General features: G+C 42.6%; 1 long non-coding RNA gene across 1 annotated transcript in view; it reads right to left on the bottom strand.

Moving 5' to 3' along the window:
- Positions 1–676: 676 nt before the first annotated feature.
- LOC107834186 (uncharacterized) overlaps positions 677–6,127 on the bottom strand; it is a 9,171-nt gene continuing 3,720 nt past the window's right edge. Inside the window, exons 2-3 of the long non-coding RNA XR_001659966.1 lie at positions 3,262–3,397; positions 677–1,938 (exon numbers count right to left, since the gene is read on the bottom strand). This is a non-coding gene — a long non-coding RNA (uncharacterized LOC107834186). The remainder of the gene's footprint in view (positions 1,939–3,261; positions 3,398–6,127) is intronic.

Below are 6,127 nucleotides of genomic sequence, written 5' to 3'. Positions count from 1 at the left end.
ACGCTCTCTGCTTGCTTTACGCTCTCTGCTTGCTTTACGCTCTCTGCTTGCTTTCTCTCATGTCAGAGAACGTAGTAACCCGATTGGCTGAAGCTAGTCACGTGGGTTACACATAAATGCGACCCTTCAGAATAAGAGAATAACAATTTTAAGATCGATTAATTCCCTATTTATTTTCCTATTTATTTATTTCCTATTTATCTAATTTACTATTATTTTTATGAAGAGGCTATTTTAACCTGGGTTACACATCAGTGCAGGTTTTATAATCTGACAGGTCAGAAACTGTTAGAATCTGCAGGAGAGGTTGGTAGCTTCTGCGCTGGACTTCCTGTGAATATGAAACAACTTGTCTCATGTTCTTTACATCATGACAAGAAAAACAAGCGTCTGATCCTGCAGAGAGCAGTTTGACGTTTGTGACAGAAATTACTACAGGCATCCATCCATTAAAGTTCATTAAAGCTTTCATCTAATTTTAAGTTCATTTTAGTTTTCACCAATAAGTCTATTAGTTCACATAAGAGGATAATAATTTATTATTTTAAATGTCAATAAATAAATAATTCCCTGAGCCGGACTCGAGTTTACCTGTCCAGGTAAACTCTTCTTCAGTTTTCCACTGCGAGCTGCGCAGCTCGACCCCAACCCTCCGTTACTTCATGTGGTCTGAAGAGCAACGTGGCGCGATCTGTACCAAACTCTGCAATATGAATGGATTAAACTCGACTTTTATTATGAAATCTGCAGAAACTGTGAGGCTCATCCGATACTAGCAAAGGTCAAGGAGTTCAACCAAAGCAAACAGGTCAGAGGTCATGAAGAGAGCTGCATGAAATGGATCCAGTGTAAACAAGCTCCTGAAGAGGGTTCTGGATCGGTGGTGAACCTCCTTCCCATGTTGTACAGTCAGCGATGGATTAGCTCTGTGGCTGCGTTAGCATTAGACTGAAACACCAGATGGAGCTGAAGCAGCTCTCTCCATGCAGACTAACTGATTATAATAAATAGTTAAGAAGTCTTTTTACTGTTTATGGACTCAGAAATCTTCCTGATTGTTGCTGATCTACCAGGCGCAGGTCTTCGGCCAGCTGCTGCTTCACCTCTGTGGGGAAATGGAGGATCTGCTCTCATGCTAATGATGTCATAATGTGTCAGAGGTCAGGTGTCCTTCAGCTGGAAGCTTCTGGCCCGACCCTGAGCTATGAGGCCGCTGTGGACAGCAGGAGCCCCAGGACTCGAGATACAAACTCACAGTGAAATCCCTGTTCTGTCAGACCCAGTTCTGGACCAGAGTCCAACCCAGCTCTCCAGTCGGTTCAGTAACATGATCAACACTGAAGTCCAACAGAACCAGAACCAGCTCTGTGGTTCTTCCACCGTCTGTGTTTATATGGATGTCGTTGAACACTTTGACTAGGCCGGTCTCGGTGCTGTGGTAACCATGGAAACCAGACTGAAAGCGGCTGCTTAACTGCTGAAACAGATTTTCCAGTAACGATGCTGATGAAGGGGAGGTCAGAGGTCGGCAGCAGGGATTTGTTTTTATCAGAGGTTTGACATCTGCTGGTTCACCTGATGAGAGCCACGAGTTTATTATTCAGATCCGATGGATGAAGGCTGGACTGTCTGAAGGAGAGGTGTGGGTCGATGTCCAGACAGCAGGAAGAGGAGCTGCATGGCTTCATCGTTTGGGTTCAGATTCTGGATTTAGTTTGGATGTTCAGATTAATGCTCCTTTTTTTTCTCTGCAAAGAAGTTGGTAAATTTATTGCAGGTGGGTTTGAGTTCAGGCGGTTCAGTCAAAGCTCCAGCATTGTTGATGTCTTTATGATCTCGGTTGAGAATATTTCCTGCATGTTTTAGTGTGGAGCGATCGCTTCAGGTTTCTTCCCGCCCTGCTGGTGAAGCGTTGAGTTCTTCATGGAATCATTTCTCCTGTCAAGAAAAAACAAGATTATTAAACAGTTTTAATAACTGCATAATATTTCTGTCACCACATCAATGGCAATAATGATTGATTGATTGATTGAACATGTAATATACGGTTTTTAGAAATATGTCCCCAGAAGCAGAAAGCAGCAGCATCAGAGGCCAGGTGACGCTTCATTGATTTATTCACCAAAGAGGAATTTTCACAGAAGCAGAAATTGAGCCGGGGTTAAAGGATTCTTGCAAACAGACGCGGAGCTGAGGAGATAAAGAGAGATTGTTTTTCATTTGCGTTATTGATGAACTAATCTTGCTGCTTGGCCTAATCTGAGCATCATCTCAGAGGCTGCTTGTTCTTGCCAGCTGGGAATCAATTGCTCTGATCGGCTGCTTCTCACTCTATGAAATGATAACCTAATAATAACCACGCTTCACCCACAGATACCGCCTGCATTTATTCCTCCCTCTGTACAAATCCTGCTGGTTTTTGTGTTACTTTGCTGCAGATTTTCAGAAACATAATAAATGACCCTTTATCATCATCATCACTTCAGTCCTGGTCGAAGCCACAGAAATCAAACATGTTAGTTTGATGTTTTGTTGGCATGAAAAGGATGAAAGTTAACATTGCAGAGAATAAAAATGTTTCCATAAAAAAGTGTAATCAACTTTCTGATTAGTTCATCACCAGTAGATTTGTTGTTTACATTTATTTTCTATTATATTTTAGTTTCTTTTAATCTTATTTTCTAATAATTTCGATCACTAAACTAACTTTGCTCTGATTTAAAGTCTGTTTGTTCTGACTGCAGTTTGATGGTCAACTTTATGGTCTGGAACATCTCGGCGCCGACGCAGCTCACAGTGCTTGAGTTGATGGCAACATAATCACTGGTGGTGGTGGGAACAGCAAACGAGCAACAAACAGTCACTGGAAATGATTTGTGACGTTTTGTGATTCAGCCACAGGAACTGAAACGACTTCCTGGTTTCACGTCAATTGGACTTTAGACAGGAAACCTAGTTTAGGATTCTCCCTGGTTCTAGGTCCTGTAGCATAAGGAACCAGAACCAGCTTTATTCTGGTTTTACTGGTTTATGCCCAGTAAGGACATAGCAGCAGGTCTTAGAAAAGTCCTAGTGCCGCTGGTCCCATCGAAATACAATAAAGGTTTGTTAGTTTTGTCAAACTCAACTAATTATATTTCAGAATTTCTTTTGAATCACATTTTACCTTTGGTCATGATGTGAAGAAATGAAGTAAGACCCAAATGCAGACAGGCAGCAAATGCATTTGATCATTTAATGAAAAATGAATATAAAACTTACCAAAACCACAGGAATCCATGTGCACAAGAAAGCAGAGTTTAACTGGAAAATACTGCGAGGAACCAGAAAGCAGGAGAGGAGATTCAATACTAGGAGAGTGAGCACTGGATCAGAGCCGGGCTGATGGGCCGACAGGCTGCAGGTGGAAACGGAAATGATCAGAACTAAGAACCCATAAAAACCCAAAGACCCTGACATCTCCAGACCGTTTAACAAATATTCTGCCAATACCAGCCAACTGATCGGTGTTTCCCAGAGGAAAGTATGTCAGGGTTTTTGACCTGGTTTAGATTGTAATAAAGTCATTTTTATTCAGAATGAGTGTCTCACCAGGGGACCTAATGCAGCCTTTCCTTAAAGTCTACGCGCTCTGAAGGCCCAGATGGTTCTGGAGAAAAAGCCACATCTCCATCCACTGTTGGGGTAAAATCACTGTCAGGCTAGCTTAAGCTATGCATGGTCTAAAATGTCGAACAGATCAGAGTAAAGCTCTGCCAGAAGGCTGACGGTTTGAGTTTCATAGGAACAAAAAGAGGAAAAACCTGGAACCCTCCTCAGTCCAGAACCACTGAAGCGTTTTTCTCCAGAGAACCTGGCTCAGTGTGTGCTGGTTCAGACCGGCCCATGCTGTGATTAACATTGAAGACATTAAGAGTCATGAGATATTAACCTGAAATAAAATCCCCATCAGTCTTCAACTAAAGCCCAATCTAAATGTTAGCGTTTAGCCTCCGAGCCTCTGGGATCATTTCCTGTTACGTCACCAGCTTCCTGTTTCCTCTCTGCCTCCATCGGTGTTTCCTACAACGGATCCAGTCTATTTTTAGTCTGATTTCATGGAAGAACTCACCTGTTGCCTCGTCACCTGCCAGGCTGCTCTGCTGCTCTGGATCTCATCCAGAACCTCTCAAGGCTCCTGGAACCAGCAGCTGGGTTTCTCCTTCCCTGCCACCTCTTCTAACCGGACCTCTGCTCTCTCACACGACCCGCAAAACTCTGGATTTCTGATTAATGGGCTCTGTTTTCTGACAAACAGCTCATGTTTTCCTCTATGTACTGTCCTGGTCTTCTCTGGACGTGAGCGATGAATCTTACCACAATCTGCTGAGAATATGAACATGCCATTTCAAACCAGTATTGTGGCCAAACAGTCTTCCAGCCTCTCTAAAGCAGAGACTGCAGCAGTTTACTGAAGTAAGCCAGGATTTAAGCCACCAGGTTTTCGGCCATATTTCACAGCTGCCACAGCAAACGTTGAGCCTCAAGTTCCTCCCTTTTCTCTACGACTCAAAGGTTCAGGGCTGAGAGACGGCTGGTTGAGAAATTAGCAAACAAGCATCAGATTTGTAGAAAAAGCAAATAAAACCCAACTGAAGAACAAACATGTTTTCCCAGTAAATTTGTAAGAAAAATGAACTGAATAAAGCAACAAAACAAAAAGTGAGATGATGGAAGGTGAGAAATAAAACACATTGCAAATCTTCAGATAGCACCTTCTAATGTTGGCATGAATCGAGAAAGAAAACGTTTCCAGAAATAAAGCTAGCACCAAGCCATGACCACAAGCTTCAATCCTGGAAAATGATTCTTTCAGTAAATTTAGTTTAAATTAAAACGTGACTTGGGTTCCAGTAAGTCAGTCTGAATTAAATGGAGATCTGGAGGCTCCAGGTTTAACTGGATCCCACCAGCAGGGGTTCATTGGTCCGACCCGGAAACTTTCCTTTCATTTCCATACTTTGATAAATGACCAAACAAGTCTGGGTGATGATTTTCTTTTGTTAAAATGCTGCCTTACCTGAGCAGGTTTTACCCAGACCAGCTCATTATTAATGGCTGGAGCATTAATAACACTTACTGCTCTGCTCCTTGGCTTTAACGAGGCTTTCTTTATTAAACTAAATAATTCAATAAACATTGAAAGGAAAAAGATAGCAGAAAGGATGGAGATGAGCTGCCTTTTAACACAAGCGCATTCATCATTACAAGAGCACCGCCTAAAAAGTGAGCAGCATCCATCAGCTTATCGCCCAGCGGCTAATGAGCATCAGGACACTTCATCAGCTTCAACACAATCTGCCCTCTCATTCATCTCAGCGCTGAAGGCCTGTCTGTTAAAGTCAAAGCAAATGCACAAGAAAGCGTCTGACAGCAGGGTTGTGTTAGTTACACACATAACTTATCAGAAAGTCACCAAGCAAATTAAACACACAGTGTGTGATAAATATTCACCCTAATTAGAAGTGAAGCTTCTTAAAATATTCTCTAGAAAAAATGTTTACTCATCTGAAGTCGTTTCATTTAAAGGTTGGCGTGCGTTCAACACTCTTCTGTTTAATCACTTCATAGCTCTGTTTGACCACTGGGTGTCACTCTGGAGCAGATAAATGTCAATGAAGAACAAATCAGGAAAGAAGAGAAACACATGAAGCCACCGGCTGGATTTTCTATCAGAGCAAAGCTGTTTACTGTCTCCAAGAGTTTCTTAGAAGACTTCAGGAGAAAAATGTGATTAATTGGAGGCAAGAAATGTCAAAGTTAGACTACAGATGCTGCTGGGTTGGTTGGAAATATGAAGAGAGTTTCCCAACAATAAACCTCCAGCGTTGAAGCTTGGCCGCCCCTTGGGGCAGAAAACATCCAGACTCTGGACTGCTCTGTTTTCAGCACTTTAATACTTTGAATGGTGACTCCACCCATATTGTGACTTTGGTTCTGACCAGGTGTTTACCTCAGGGTGTGATCCCTGAAGGGTTAGGAGGAAGACGACGGAGAGGAAGACTACAGAGAGGAAGACGACGGAGGGGAAGACGACAGAGAGGAAGACGACGGAGAGGAAGACTACAGAGAGGAAGACGACGGAGGG

Source organism: Poecilia formosa, unplaced genomic scaffold, assembly GCF_000485575.1.
Source record: "Poecilia formosa unplaced genomic scaffold, Poecilia_formosa-5.1.2 Scaffold543, whole genome shotgun sequence".
Classification (NCBI taxonomy): Eukaryota; Metazoa; Chordata; class Actinopteri; order Cyprinodontiformes; family Poeciliidae; genus Poecilia; species Poecilia formosa.
This window is presented reverse-complemented; position numbering and strand designations above follow the sequence as displayed.